The sequence below is a fragment of the Artibeus jamaicensis genome, unplaced genomic scaffold (assembly GCF_021234435.1).
Source record: "Artibeus jamaicensis isolate MK-2021 breed Jamaican fruit bat unplaced genomic scaffold, CSHL_Jam_final scaffold_3047, whole genome shotgun sequence".
Classification (NCBI taxonomy): Eukaryota; Metazoa; Chordata; class Mammalia; order Chiroptera; family Phyllostomidae; genus Artibeus; species Artibeus jamaicensis.
Window position 1 is genome coordinate 270,700 of NW_026522035.1, and position 15,240 is coordinate 285,939.

The following is a 15,240-nucleotide window of genomic DNA, read 5'->3' on the forward strand; positions in this document are numbered from 1 at the left end:
TCTCTGTGTTGTACATTCTATAGGTTTACAAAAAATGCATAATGGCATCTACCCATCATTATAGATAGTATCATTGGGATGAATTTCAATAACCTACAAATTCTCTGTGCTCTTCTTAGTCACCCATCCCGCTCCCCTCAACCCCAGGCAACAACTGGTGTTTTTGTGTCTCCATAGTTTTACCTTCTCCAGAACATCACATGGTTGTAATCATATAGTATGTGGCCTTTTCAGATTGCCTTATTTATTTAGTAAGATACATTTAATGTTTCCTTATCTTTTCATGGTTTGATAACTCCTTTCTTGTTTGGATAGACCACCATTTATCCATTCAACTATGAATGGACATTTTAGTGGCTTCCAAGTTTTGACAACTTAGAATAAAGCTGTTATAAAAACCTGTTGGCAAGTTTTTGTGTGGAAAAAACTTTTCAACTCCTTTGGGTAAAATCCCAGGACCACGGTTACTGAATTATATGGTAAGAGTATGTATAGTTGTGTAAAAAGCTATCACATTGCCTTATTGAAATATCCCATACACATATTTCCATTCCATTCTATAACACTTGACCAAGAAAGTTCCCTGCTCACCTTTGCTGCATATCTAAGCCCCAGAGAGGGAAAGCATGCACCAGCACAACAGGTGGTCCTCCCACCTGCTTAGCTCACACACTCCCTGCTGGGACCATGACCCTGACCCTGCATGTGCTTCTCTCCTTTGTCCTGCTGCCCCATGTATCTACAAGACTCAGGCACATGTTCCATCCACCTATGGGACTTCCCTCATATAACACAACTGCAAAGAGAAAATTATTAAGAATTTCAAGAAACTATAACAAAATATTAAACCAAGCTCAGGATTCCTTCTGCAACTGCACAGGTCACATGCCCAGGAAGCTGGATCTGCTCCCAGCTTCACTGGAGTCTCTCCAATTGTCTTCACCTTAATTTTTAGGATCCTATCCTTCTATCAGTGTTCTTATATTATAATAAAGACAGTGCAGCTTAGAATTCAATTGTTCCACATGCAAGTTGAAACTTCAAGTTTGGTGACCAGAAGTCTTTCTCTCTGGCTACAGCAGATGAGGGTGTTTTCAAGGTAGTCCTGGAAGTTTTCTGCTCCCTTTCCCACATGTGAGTATGTTACAATATCATGAGTAACAAATTCACTGAATATGCAAGGAAGAGCGATGGTATTTAATGGAACAGAATGAAAATTTTCAAGAGCTCTTCCATGCAAGGTGCAATTTAGGAAGGCCCTGAATGTAATCCTCATACGCTCCTGGTGGGAGTGTACATTGATGCAGGTTCTATGGAAAACTTTATGGATGTTCCTCAGAGAATTAGGATAGAGCTACAATATGATCTAGCAATCCATAATCTGAGTATATAGCTAAGAAATCTAAAAGCACTAATTCATAAAGATGTATGTACATCTAAGTTCAATGCCACTTTACTCCCAGTAGCCAAGACATGGTGAAAACCTTAGTTTCTTCAATGGGTGACTAGAGAAAAAAATTGGTACCTATATACAATGGAATACTGTTCAGCCATAAGAAAGGATGAAATATTGCCATTTTCAAAAATGTGGATGGATCTTGAGGGTGTCATGCTAAATGAAATGAGTCAGACATAAAAGGACAAAAATCACAAGACTTCACTCCTCTGTAGGACATAAAACAGGAAGCAACACATGAACAAACAAAACATTCATGGACAGAAACCACAGTATTGTAGTGACCAGAGGGAAACAGAGTTCAGAGGAGATTAAAGAATATATATAGGGTGCCAATTATACAGTGACCAAGGGAGATTAGAGTTTTGGAGGTGGGCATACAATGAAATACACAGATGATATATTATAAAATTGTATTCCTGAAACTTAGAGGATGCTATTAACCAATATTACCTCAATACATTTAATTTTTTAAATTACCTCAATTGATATTTTGTTAATGATATATATAAGCACATTGTACAAATTTAGCAATAGAAATCATTGGAATTAGATGATTTTAAAGATTTCTATATCACATAGCTCAAAATATAAGCTCTCATGTCACCACAACTGTACCAATTTATTAATAATATTAATTTAAGCAAGTCACTTCTACTCAATATCCCTCACTTTATCCAAGCATGAAATGAGAGAGTACCTATTTACAGGGTGTTACCAGTACTGTTAAATAATATATATAAAAAGCTCAGTGCCTGCAACTCAATAAAATTATTTTTTATATTTATTATACCCAGTAGTGAATAAGCCTAATACAAACATTAAAAACTATTATGCAGCCTCTCTTCCTTTTCCTTGGAAGTATAACCACTTGCAGTTACCTGAGGAAAATGAATCATCTCCTTTTATTTGTTGACTGCACAATATTTTTCCAAACCTTTTCTAGTAATTTACATGTCATATATATGTGTAAACGCAAGGGGATATGTTTTAACAGTAAAATAAATTGGCACCTTTTTCAATTGCTTTAATTGTTTTATATTAGAGCTGTCTACCTGTAAATTGATTTCAGGAAAGAAATAAGGCAAAAGAAGTGAAATAACAGTGCTGAAGAGTCTAATTTTAGGACAAAAATACATTTTGGAACATAAATTTGAAAACCCAAAGTGTGCAAGGCTAATATGGGCTCAACATGCCTGCCCTGTGGAAGGGGTGCAGCTGCAGGCCCAGCTGATGTTTGGGTGCAGGCTGCAGATCACCTGGGAGCATTGTGCCTCTGATGCACAGAAGTAAGAGGCTGAGTCTTCCAGCTGGGAGGTTGTGATGTGCAGTGTACTGTACAGGTCCTTAGATTGCAGTGAGGAGCTTAATCTTCCAACCTTCTTTGACTCTGAAGTCAACCCAAGTAGATTCATGAGGCCACCACCAGGATTCTGTCTGAACCACTGCACTTGGTACACTGTGGTAGAAAAATTGCACCTCAGAGTACAGTTGGTTCCCTCCTGCAGGCTCAGGGCTGGAGGACCCTGCTCCACCTTTAGCCCTCTCACCCCTGCTTGGAAAGAGAAAAACACAAATGGTATCAGTGAACAAGTGATGCAGCTTCTAGACTTATAAACATCCCAAGAAACACCCAAGTGGGACCATCTAAGGAAGATCTGTATCAGATCCCCCTTTCTTCTCCCACAATCAACTGTGGACAACCCCAGTCCCCACCTGGGAGGCCCCCAACTCACAGCAAACCTGGACCCACAGAAGCCACAACAGAGCTCCCAGGTATCTCTTCATGACTTATTGCACACACACTGTACTGCCTCTGTCCCTGCTCTGGAGGATGTAGCCTCCTAGACCCAAGCAAAGTTTCTTTCTTTAGTCAATATGCCCCACCAGACTCACTGAGCACCAATCACATCTAAGCCCTGTCACTCATCTTAACAGCAAACTCCACCCACAGTAGCCCAGTGAAACTGCACAGTCACTATTCAAAAGATTTGGTATGAACAGTGGGGAATGGTAAAGAATAATATATACAAGGTTTGAAGATATACAGGTTGTTTTTTTCTTAAAACACTTACATATAAGAAGTTTTTGAGATAATGTTCAGGAGTGGTGCATGATATTTCTGGAAGAATCAAAGTCTCAGGTATAATGTACAACATTAAGAATCCTAGGAGGAGTGGCTCCATACCTCTAAAATTGCATATTTAAATCAATAATTTGAGAATTCAGTCATATGAATATTCCAATAAAGGAAAGCTGATACCATGTACTGTCCATTGCACAAGTTAATCCATTTTATTAAATCCAGAGTTCTAGAAACCAAGACATATAGTCACTTTCTGAGTATAAAATGATTCCAACAAAATTAGCTTGAAATATAATAGAATTTGTGTCTAATGTCCACTCTGACTTATTTTCTACTTCTCCCCAATCCTGTCCACATCTCGGGCATTTTGCTGACCCCCAAAGCCAAACTTATCCAACCACACTGTGCTGGTCAAATTACTATTGTCCTCTCCATTTTCTTACATTTTTCTTCTTTACTTTTTCTTCTGTTCTCTTTTTTTGTTGTTAATTTGTTTGTGTTCCTTCTACTTTCATGGAGATACATAAAAAGATAAGATACATGGGGTATCGGAATAACAACTGGGTCATTGGTTTTGGGGTATTTAGTCATAACAATTACAAAATTAAAAACAGGTTATGGAGATGTTTTCTGTTGAGCTTCAATGCTCACAATGACCAGTCACATTCTCACTCCTGTGACTCAGCACAGGGAATCATTCCCACAGTATACGTAAAATGTATGGAGTCCAGCTTTCTCAAGTTTACACTGAGTGACAGAGCTAAAAACTGGAAGTGAACTTTACACAGATGCCCTTACCCTCTTCTCATCTCTGCTGCCTATAATCTGACTGGCTCACATGCTCACTGGTCTTCTTTCCCAGGTGCTCACTCAACCCTCAGAACCCTGTGAAAGTTGTTTTTTATACAGCCTGCCTTGCCCCCTAGTGGGCCTAAACCATCACTACAGAGGACTGCAGACCTGTTATCTCAGCAGTCACACTGCCTCAGGCTCACTCACTCCATGATTCCTGATAAAAGAAATGCAGATGTTAGAAAACCAAGTAACTCCCTACACTGAATGGAGATAAAGAATGAACCAAGTCCACTTGTATGATCTCATTGACCTCTGTTACCCCAATATATTTAATTTTAAAAAGAACCAAATCCTACTTTAAAATGTTATTCCATTAAAATTAATTTTAAAGACTTCATTTATTTATCTTTAGTGAGGAGAAGGGAAGGAGAAAGAGAGAGAGAAAGAGAGGGAGAAAAACATTAATGCTCGTTTGCCCCAGACATGTCCCCTACTGGAGTTCTGCCACGCAACACAGGCATGTGCCCTAGACTGGGAATCAAACTAGTGACTCTTTGCTTCACAGGCTGGCACTCAATCCACTGAGCCACACCATCCAGAGCTGAAAATTATTATCTTAGAATTATTTGATATATCTTATCTTCTTCTTTTTACCCGATTTCTTTAGATTGTAGTAAGTCTATTAAATTTTTGAAGTTTTAGTGTAAAGGAGATAATTAACTAAATCTTAAGAATATATAAAAGAGACTCCGGCTAAGATGGAGGCATAGGTAGACACACTGTGCCTCCTTACACAACCAAAATAAGGACAACAAAAATTTAGAAACAAAATAACAACCATAACTGACAGAAAATTGAACTGTATGGAAGTCGGACAGCCAAGGAGCTGAAATAGACACATTCATCCAGACTGGTAGGCAGGGTGGAGTCACACCACTGAGCAGAGCAGGGTCACGGCACAAGGAAGCAGTGACACCAGGTGAACAAGGCACCACAGGCAGATGCACAAGACACAGCAGGTGGACCCTTGGCGCACAGGCAGCGGGTAGCAAAACCCAGGCGTGGAGTGGTAATGGGCAGACCCAGATAGGCAGCAATTAAAAAGCAGGGCACTGTGCACAAGGCAGCTGGCTGTCTAGATGGGGGTCCCACATTCGCACACAGATAATTGGGGAGTGAGACAGACCATAAAACCCAGGTTCCTAGTGATGAAAAATAAAGCCTCAAAACACTGATTGAAAATACCTGTGGGGGTTGAGGCACAGTGAGAGACTCCCAGCCTCACAGGAGAGTTCCTTGGAGAGACCCACAGAGTCCTAGAATACACACAAGCCTACCCACATGGGCATCAGCACCAGAAAGGCCCAGTTTGCTTGGGGGAAAGTGGATGAAGGGACTGAGGTCCGAGAGAGCATGGAGCAAGTGCCATTGTTCCCTCTCTGACCCCGCCCCCACATACAGCATCACAAACCAGCAAGCTGGGCAGCCCAGCCCTGGTGAACACCTAAGGCTCAGCTTCTCATACTTAATGAACACGAACAAATGAAAAATGGCCCAAGAAGGTCTCAAAGCCCCAGAGCCCTTAACTCTAAGCTATGAAGAAATAGCAAAACTTTCAGATGCACAGTTCAAAACACTGGTGATCAGGTTGCTCACAGAACTGGTTGATTTTAGTCACAAATTAGAGGAACATATGAAGGCTAAACTAATTGAAATGAAGGGAATTGCACAGGAATCCAATAGTGATAAAAAGGAAACTGGGACTCAAATCAATGGAGTGAACCAGAAGGAAGAAAAAAATGACTAAACAGGAAAATATGAAGAAACAAGAATTCAAAAAATGGGAAGAGACTTAGGAACCTCCAGGACATCTTTAAACGCTCCAACATCCGAATTATAGGGGTACCAGAAGGGGGTAAGGAACAGCCAACAGTGGAAAACTTATCTGAACAAACAATGAAGGAGAACTTCCCCAATCTGGCAAAGGCAACAGACTTTCAGGAAATCCAGGAAGCTCAGAGAGTCCCAAAGAAGTTGGACCCAAGAAAGAACACACCAAGGCACATCATGATTACATTAGCCAAGATTAAAATGAAGGAGACAATCCTAAAAGCAGCAAGAGATAAAGGGACAGTCACCTACAAAGGAGTTCCCATCAGACAGTCAGCAGATTTCTCAAAAGAGACCTTACAGGCAAGAAGGGGCTGGGAAGAGGTATTCCGAGTCATGAAATCCAAAGACCTACAACCAAGATTACTCTATCCAGCAAAACTTGCATTTAGAATGGAAGGGCAAATAAAGTACTTCTCGGATAAGATCAAATTCAAGGAGTTCATCATCACCAAGCCCTTATTATATGAAATGTTAAAGGGACTTATCTAAGAAAAAGAAGATAAAGAATATGAACAGTAAAAGGACAGCAAACTCACAGTTATTAACAACCACACCTAAAACAAAAGCAAACTAAAAGGACAGTTGATCAGGAGCGGAAACATAGAAATGAAGATCTCATGGAGGGTTAGCAACAGGGGAGTGTGAGGAGGAGAAAGAGGGAGAAGGTACAGAAAATAAGTAGCATAGATGGTAAGTAGAAAATAGATAGGGGGCAAGAATAGTATGGGAAATATAGAATCTAAGAACTTGAGACACATGGTCATAAACAAAAGGGGGGGAATGGTGGGAGTGAGGGAGTGCAGGGTGGAGGGAAATGAAGGAGGGAAATAGAACAGATGTAATGGCATAATCAATAAAATCAAATAAAATTTTAAATAATAAAATGAAAGAGAATAACATCCAATTTACAGGCTGCTGGGGAAGACAACAATATACATAATTAACTACAATAGAGTCAAAGAATATGACCCCAAGAGGATTGAAAACTAAGTTTATGGTCCCAGAGGGAGAAAACTGCTTACACCTGGGGCGCTTGAACAAAATCTTATCAAGTACATTAGGTGCCATTTTCCCCTTTTTCCCTTTATTGGTGAGAAGAAAATAGTATATGCATAAAACTTTATAATACCTTATGACTATTAATTTTAACAAGAGGAAGAATTCATGAATATATGAATTATTAAAATTAATAAAACATTCCATTAAGACTAAAATCTTTTTTGAATACCACTCTCAACTCCCAGTCTTCCATCACTTATGACTCTAATTCTTTCTTCATCCTGATCAGTTCTGAGTTGATACTTTGGGGTTTTATTACCAAAAATATAAATCATGAAGAGGCAAGATGGTGATGGAGTAGGGCAGAGCAAATTCCAGTTCCTTGTACACATGAGAGAGAATCCTGGCAGATCAGCAGAGGAGCAGTGCAGGCAGCCAGCAATTCCTCAGCATATATGAAAATAAGGGACCAGAAATCATGATGGTCACAGAGGATCCAGACGAAGTAGGTGGAAGCTGAGAACAACAGGATAACCGAAAGACACTGCACCACTGAATTTCCAAGGCATTCCACACAGAAGTTCTCACCATAAACCCAGGGAGCCATAACAGATCAATTTAAGAAGCTGAGGCTGACAAGAAGAGTCTCACAAACAATGGGAAGACAAAGAAACAATCCCCAAATGAAAGAAAAGGTGGAAGCCTCAGAAAGAATGTTAGATTAAATACAGGCAAGTCGACTATCACATATTGAATTCAAAGCTCTGGTTATCAGGGAGTTCAAAGAGCTCACAATGAGCTACCAGAAACTACAGGGGAGTTACAACGATCTCACTGCAAACTATATCAACATGAAAAAGGAAACAGAAACTATCAGCAAGGGACAAGAGGAAATGAAGAATACAATTTCTGAATTGAAGAACACAGTGGAAGGAATCAAAAGCAGAATCCATGAAGCAGAAAATCAGATTAGTGAGTTGGAGGACAAGGAAGAAAAAAACTCCCAGAAAGAACAAGAAAAGGAAAAGTGGCTCAGAAAGAATGAAGAGATATTAAGAGAAATGCAAGACAATATGAAACATAATAATACTGAATAATAGGGATACCAAAAGAAGAAGAAGAAGAACAAGGGATAGAAAATCTATCTGACACATTAATGAGGGGAAACTTTTCTAATTTGATGAGAGAAAAAGTCAAACAAATCCATGAATCACAGAGAGTCCCAATCAAGAGGAACTCAAAGAGGCCCACTTCAAGACACATCATCATTGCAATGGCAAATTTCCAACACAAAGAGAGAATCTTAAGGGCAGCAAGGGAGAAAAAAGAAGTAACATACAAGGGAGCCCCAATAAGGTTAGCTACTGACTTCTCAATGGAAACACCCCAAGGCAGAAGAGAATGGCAAGAGATATTCCAAGTAATGAGAACCAGAGGCCTACAACCAAGGCTACTTTACCCAGCAAGGCTCTCAATTAAGATAGAAGGCCAAATAAAGAGCTTCCAAGACAAAAGAAGTCTAAAAGAATATGCCTCTACCAAACCAGCTCTGCAAGAGATGCTAAAAGGACTGCTTTAAAGAAAATAAAGAAAGGCTGAGAGGAACACAGGCACAAAAATGGCAATGAATAAGTACCTATCAATAATAACAATAAGTGTAAATGGATTAAATGTTCCAATCAAAAGATATAGAATAGCTGAATGGATAAGAAAGCATGACCCACACATATGCTGCCTACAAGAGACCCACCTCAGGATACAAGACCTACACAGACTAAAAATGAGGGGCTGGAAACAAATTTTCTAAGCAAAAGAACAAGAAAGAAAAGCCAGGGTAGCAAATCTCATATCAGACAAAATAGACTTCAAAAAAAGGGCCATAAAGAGAGACCCAGAAAGTCACTTCATAATACTCAAAGGAAGAATCAAACAAGAAGACATTAACATTGTAAATATATATGAACCCAACACAGGAGGACCCAAATATATAAAGAAAATCTTAGAGTATTTCAAGAAAGATATTGACAGCAACACAATTAGAGTAGGGGATTTCAATACTCCACTGTCAAAAATAGACACATCTGACTTCCGCCAAGATGGAGGTTTAAGGTGGATGTGCCCTGCCTCCTCATACAACCAAGTTTAGGGACAACTAAATATTAGCATCAGAAAACACAACCAGAACACGGAAAACTGAACTTTTCGGAAGTCCGCTAACAACAAATTCTTTGGCCCGACCGGTAAGGGGCGAAACTGGCGTCGGGTGAGGAGCTACAAAGGAGGGCTCGATCAACCCGGGCGCGGAATCCAGACGCGCGAATCCAGTCGCAGGGGTTCCAAACCCAGGATTGGACCTAGTGAGCGACCGAGCGGCCCACCGGGTGAGCGACTACAGAGGAGTCAGTGGGGAGGCGGTGGCAGCGAGTTGACTGTGGTTGCCTGGTTGCACGCGAGTGAGGGAGTGAGCAGTTGGACCGGCGCGGCGGCTGCGGCATTTCCCCGCTCTGACCACGCCCCCACATACAGCGTCACAACCCAGTGACCTGGGAATCCAAGGCGCCACTCCTCCCACTTAAAGGGCCAGAACAGACCAAAAATGTCGCAGGGAGACCTCAAAGCCCCCAGAGATAAATCTAAGTGACGAAGAAATAGCAAATCTCTCAGACGCACAGTTTAAAACACTGGTCATCAGCTTCCTCACAGATCTGGTGGACTATAGCCACAAATTAGAGAAACATATGAAGGCTAAATTAAGGGAAATGAATGGAATTCCACAGGAAAACCATAGAGATGAAAAAAAAAAACTGGGACTCAAATCAATGGAGTGGACCAGAAGGAAGAAGAAAAAAAATCATCAAACAGAAAGGAATGAAGAAATAAGAATTCAGAAAAATGAGGAGAAGCTTAGGAACCTCCAGGACATCTATAAACGCTCCAATATCCGAATTATAGGGGTACCAGAAGGGGGAAAGACACAACCACCAGTGGAAAAACTATTTGAACAAATAATAAAAGAAAATTTCCCCAATCTGGCAAAGGAAATAGACTTCCAAGAAATCCAAGAAGCCCAGAGAGTACCAAAAAAGTTGGACTCAAGAAGAAACACACCAAGGCATATCATAATTACATTAGCCAAAATTAAAATGAAGGAAAGAATCCTGGAAGCAGCAAGAGGTAAGGGGACAATCACCTACAAAGGAGTCCCCATCAGGCTGTCAGCAGATTTCTCAAAAGAGACCTTACAGGCAAGAAGGGGCTGGAAAGAAATATTCCAAGTCATGAAATCTAAAGACCTACAACAAGATTGCTCTACCCAGCAAAACTTTCATTTAGAATGGAAGGACAGATAAGGTGCTTCTCAGATAAGATCAAATTCAAGGAGTTCATCATCACCAAGCCTATTATATAAATGTTAAAGGGACTTATCTAAGAAAAAAAAAAAAAAAAAGAAAGAAAAAACCAAATAAAAAACAACCAACAAAAAAAAGGAAGGTGAGGATAAAAGAAGAGGGGGGGGGGGGGGGGAGGAGGGGGAGAGCCAAGGGGGGGGAAAAAAAAAAAAAAAAAAAAAAAAAAAAAATTCCAAACAAAATATCAACAAAGATATTGAGGCATTGAACAATGCCCTAGATGAAATTAACTTAATTGATATATATAGAGCCCTTCATCCCAAAGAAGCGAAAGACACATTCTTTTCAAATGCACATGGAACATTCTCAAAGATAGACCACATGATAAGACACAAAATGAGCCTCAACAAATTCAAGAAAATTGAAAACATACCAAGCATTTTCTCTGACCACAAGGGACTCAAGCTGAAAACCAAACGCAAAGGAAAAAAACCCAAGCACTCAAAATCATGGAGATTGAATGGCATCCTATTTAACAACAAAAGGGTCAAGAATGAAATCAAGGAAGAAATCAAAAAGTTTCTGGAAACAAATGAAAATGAACTCACAACAACCCAAAACTTATGGGATACAGTGAAGGCAGTCCTGAGAGGGAAGTTCATAGCAATACAGGCCTACCTTAAAAAGGTAGAAACATTTCAAACAAACAATCTAACCCTACGCCTACAAGAGCTTGAGGAACAACAACAAAGACAGCCCAGAGCAAGTAGAATGAAGGAAATAACCAAGATCAGAGCAGAACGAAATGACATAGAGACTAAAGGCAGAATTCTTAGGATCAATGAATCCAAGAGCTGGTTTTCTGAAAAGATAAACAAAATAGACAAGCCTTTAAGTAGGCTCATCAAGAAAAGAAGAGAGAAGACCCAAATAAACACAATCAGAAATGAAAGAGGAGAGACTACAGCTGACACCACAGAAATAAAAGGGATTGTAAGAAATTATTATGAAGAACTTGTATGCCAAGAAATTTTAAAACCTAGGTGAAATGGACAAATTTCTAGAAAAACATAATCTTCCAAAACTCAATGAAGAAGTAGCAGAAGATCTGAACACCAGTAACAGCAGACAAAATTGAAGCAGTAATCAAAAAACTTCCATCACACAAAAGCCCCAGACCAGATGGTGTCACAGGAGAACTGTACAAAGCATTTAAGGAAGAGCTAACCTCTATTCTTCACATACTATTCTAAAAAATCCAAAATGATGGAAGACTCCCAAACTCTTTTAATGAATCCAGCATCATCCTAATTCCAAAACCAGATAAAGACACGACAAAGAAAGAAAAATTCAGGCCAATATCACTGATGAACATAGATGCTAAAATCCTCAACACAATATTGGCAAATCGTATCCAACAATATATCAAAAAGATCATACACCAAGACCAAGTGAGATTCATCCCAGGGATGCAAGGATGATTCAACATTCGCAAATCAGTAAATGTAATACATCACATAAACAAAAGCAAAGACAAAAATCACATGATCACATCAATAGATGCAGAAAAAGCTTTTGATAAGGTACAATACCCATTTGTAATAAAAAAAACACTCAGCAAAATGGGAATAGAGGGAGCATTCATCAATATAATAAAGGCCATATATGAGAGACCTACAGCCAACATCATACTCAATGGGCAAAAAATAAAATCTTTTCCACTAAGATCAGGAACAACACAAGGTTGTCCACTTTCACAACTTCTGTTCAATATAGTATTGGAAGTTTTAGCCACAGCGATCAGGCAAGAAAAGGAAATAAAAGCCATCCAAATAGGAAAGGAGGAAACAAAACTGTCACTGTTTGCAGATGGCATGATAGTGTACATGGAAAATCCTATAGACTCTACCCAAAAACTGCTCAAACTAATTAATGAATTTGGCAAAACAGCAGGTTACAAAGTCAATATCCATAAATCAAAGGCATTTTTGTATACTAACAATAAATCAGCAGAAGTAGAAATCAAGAAAGAAATCCCATTCCATATAGCAAAAACAAAAATAAAATACCTGGGAATAAACCTAACCAAGGAGGTAAAAGACCTATATTCAGAAAATTACACAGCACTGAAGAAAGAAATCAAGGAAGACACAAACAAATGGAAACATATATCATGTTCTTGGATCAGAGGAATTAACATCATCGAAATGTCCATACAACCCAAAGCAATTTACAGATTCAATGCAATAAATATTAAGATACCAATGGCATATTTTACAGACATAGAACAAACACTTCAAAAATCTATATGGAACCATAAACGACCCCAAATAGCAGATGCACTTTTGAGAAAGAAGAACAAAGTAGGAGGGATCACAATACCTAATATCAAATTGTATTACAAGGCCACTGTAATTAAAACAGCCTGGTACTGGTGTAAAAACAGGCACATAGATCAATGGAACAGAACAGAGATCCCAGAAATAAACTCAACTCTCTACAGTCAATTAATATTCGACAAAGGGGACAGTAACATAAAATGGAGTAAAAATAGCCTCTTCAACAAATGGTGTTGGGAGAATTGGACAGCTATGTGCAAAAAAACAAAACTTGAGAACGACTTACACCATACACCAAAATAAATCAAGGTGAATAAAAGACTTAAATATAAGCCGTGAAACCATTAAAGTCCTAGAGGAGAACATTGGAAGAAAATCTCAGATATTTCATGCAGCAACTTTTTTACTGATATGTCCCCTAGAGCAAGGAATATAAAGGAAAGAATAAACAAATGGGATCTCATTAAAATAAAAAGGTTCTGCATGGCTATAGAAAACAGTATTAAGATAAAAAGACAACCAACTGTATGAGAAAACATGTTTGCCAATGATACCTCGGACAAAGGTTTAATCTCCAAAATATACAAAGAAATTACACCACTTCACTCTAAGAAGACAACTAACCCGATTAAAAAATAGGCAAAGGACTTGAACAGACACCTCTCCAAGGAGGACATACTGAGGATCCAGAGACACATGAAAAGATGCTCAATATCACAAGCTATCAGAGAGATGCAAATTAAAACCACAATGAGATACCACTTTACACCAGTCAGAATGGCTATCATAAACAAAGCAACAAACAACAAATGTTGGAGAGGTTGTGGGGAAAAGGGGACCCTAGTTCACTGTTGGTGGGATTGCAGACTGGTACAACCATTATGGAAGACAGTATAGAATTATCTCAGAAAACTAAAAATGAACCTGCCTTTTGACCCAGCAATTCCACTGCTGAGATTATATCCTAAGAACCCTGAAACACCAATCCAAAAGAACCTATGCACCCCAATGTTCACAGCAGCACAATTTACAATAGCCAAGAGCTGGAAACAACCTAGATGCCCATCAGTAAATGAATGGATCAAAAAATTATGGTACATATACACAATGGAATACTATGCAGCAGAAAGAAAGAAGGAGCTCCTACCCTTTGCAACAGCATGGATGGAAATGGAAAACATTATGCTGAGTGAAATAAGCCAGGCATTGAAAGACAAATACCATATGATCTCACCTTTAACTGGAAGCTAAACAACAAAACAAACAAGCCAGCAAAATTAAAACACAGACACTGAAATAGAGAACAGGGCGGCAGCGAACAGAGTGGAGAGGGAAGGGAATTTAAGGGAGAAAAGGTGAAGGATTTACAGGAACTAGTATAAAGGACAGATGGACAACAACTAAGTGGGGTGGAAATGGGAGGGAGGTTGGGAGCACGGGGAGGGGATGGGAGTAAAAGACAGAATACTGTACTTAAAAAATAATTAAATAAAAAATTATAAAAATATATAAATCAACAGAAAATATATTGTGCATACATTTCTGTAACTTTTTGAAATAAACTCAGTAATAAATGTACATCTTATGTTAACACACACAGGTCCTTCTACTGCAGTATATCCATGATAATGGATATACTACTGTTTAAATAGCCCTCCCCCAATAAACAGTTATTATACTGATCTTTATCTATGAAGTGCAACACTATGATAAGCATTTAAAATATTCATCTTTATTCACATGTGCACGCGTTTCTCTAGGAGCAGAGACTACAAAGATATAAAGAAACAAGTTCAGAGGAGAGGAGATGAAGGTCACTCCAGGTAGAGGGAAGATCAGGGACAAAGCTCTGAGGGAGAATGGAGCAAATTCATGTTCTGATTATTGTGTTGGATGATCCTCTATTCCATGTTTCTAATGTGCAATGGAACTACAGTTTAAGAGCTGATTTGATATGCTCCCTCTGAAATTACTGTCCTAACATACAGTTGTTGTGTTATTTGTTCAATCAGTCACTCAGGTCATTCTAAAGATAGTAAATCAATACAAGGAAAATGTAATCCAGAAGAGGAGATACAGTAGGAGGAAATGTTATAGAATAACACAGTTAGACCACAGAGAAATGGTCTAAGAAGGAAAAAACATTTTGCCTTTTTCAAATCACAGGGAAAAACAAAATTTTGATCAATGTGACAGAAGTCATACTAAAAAGAAAAAAAGAAAAAACAAGAGCGTGAGAGGCAAAACCAAAATATTAGCAATGGGTCCAAATAAATCAGTAATCAAAATACATATACAAATTAATTATTTGATGTAATCAAA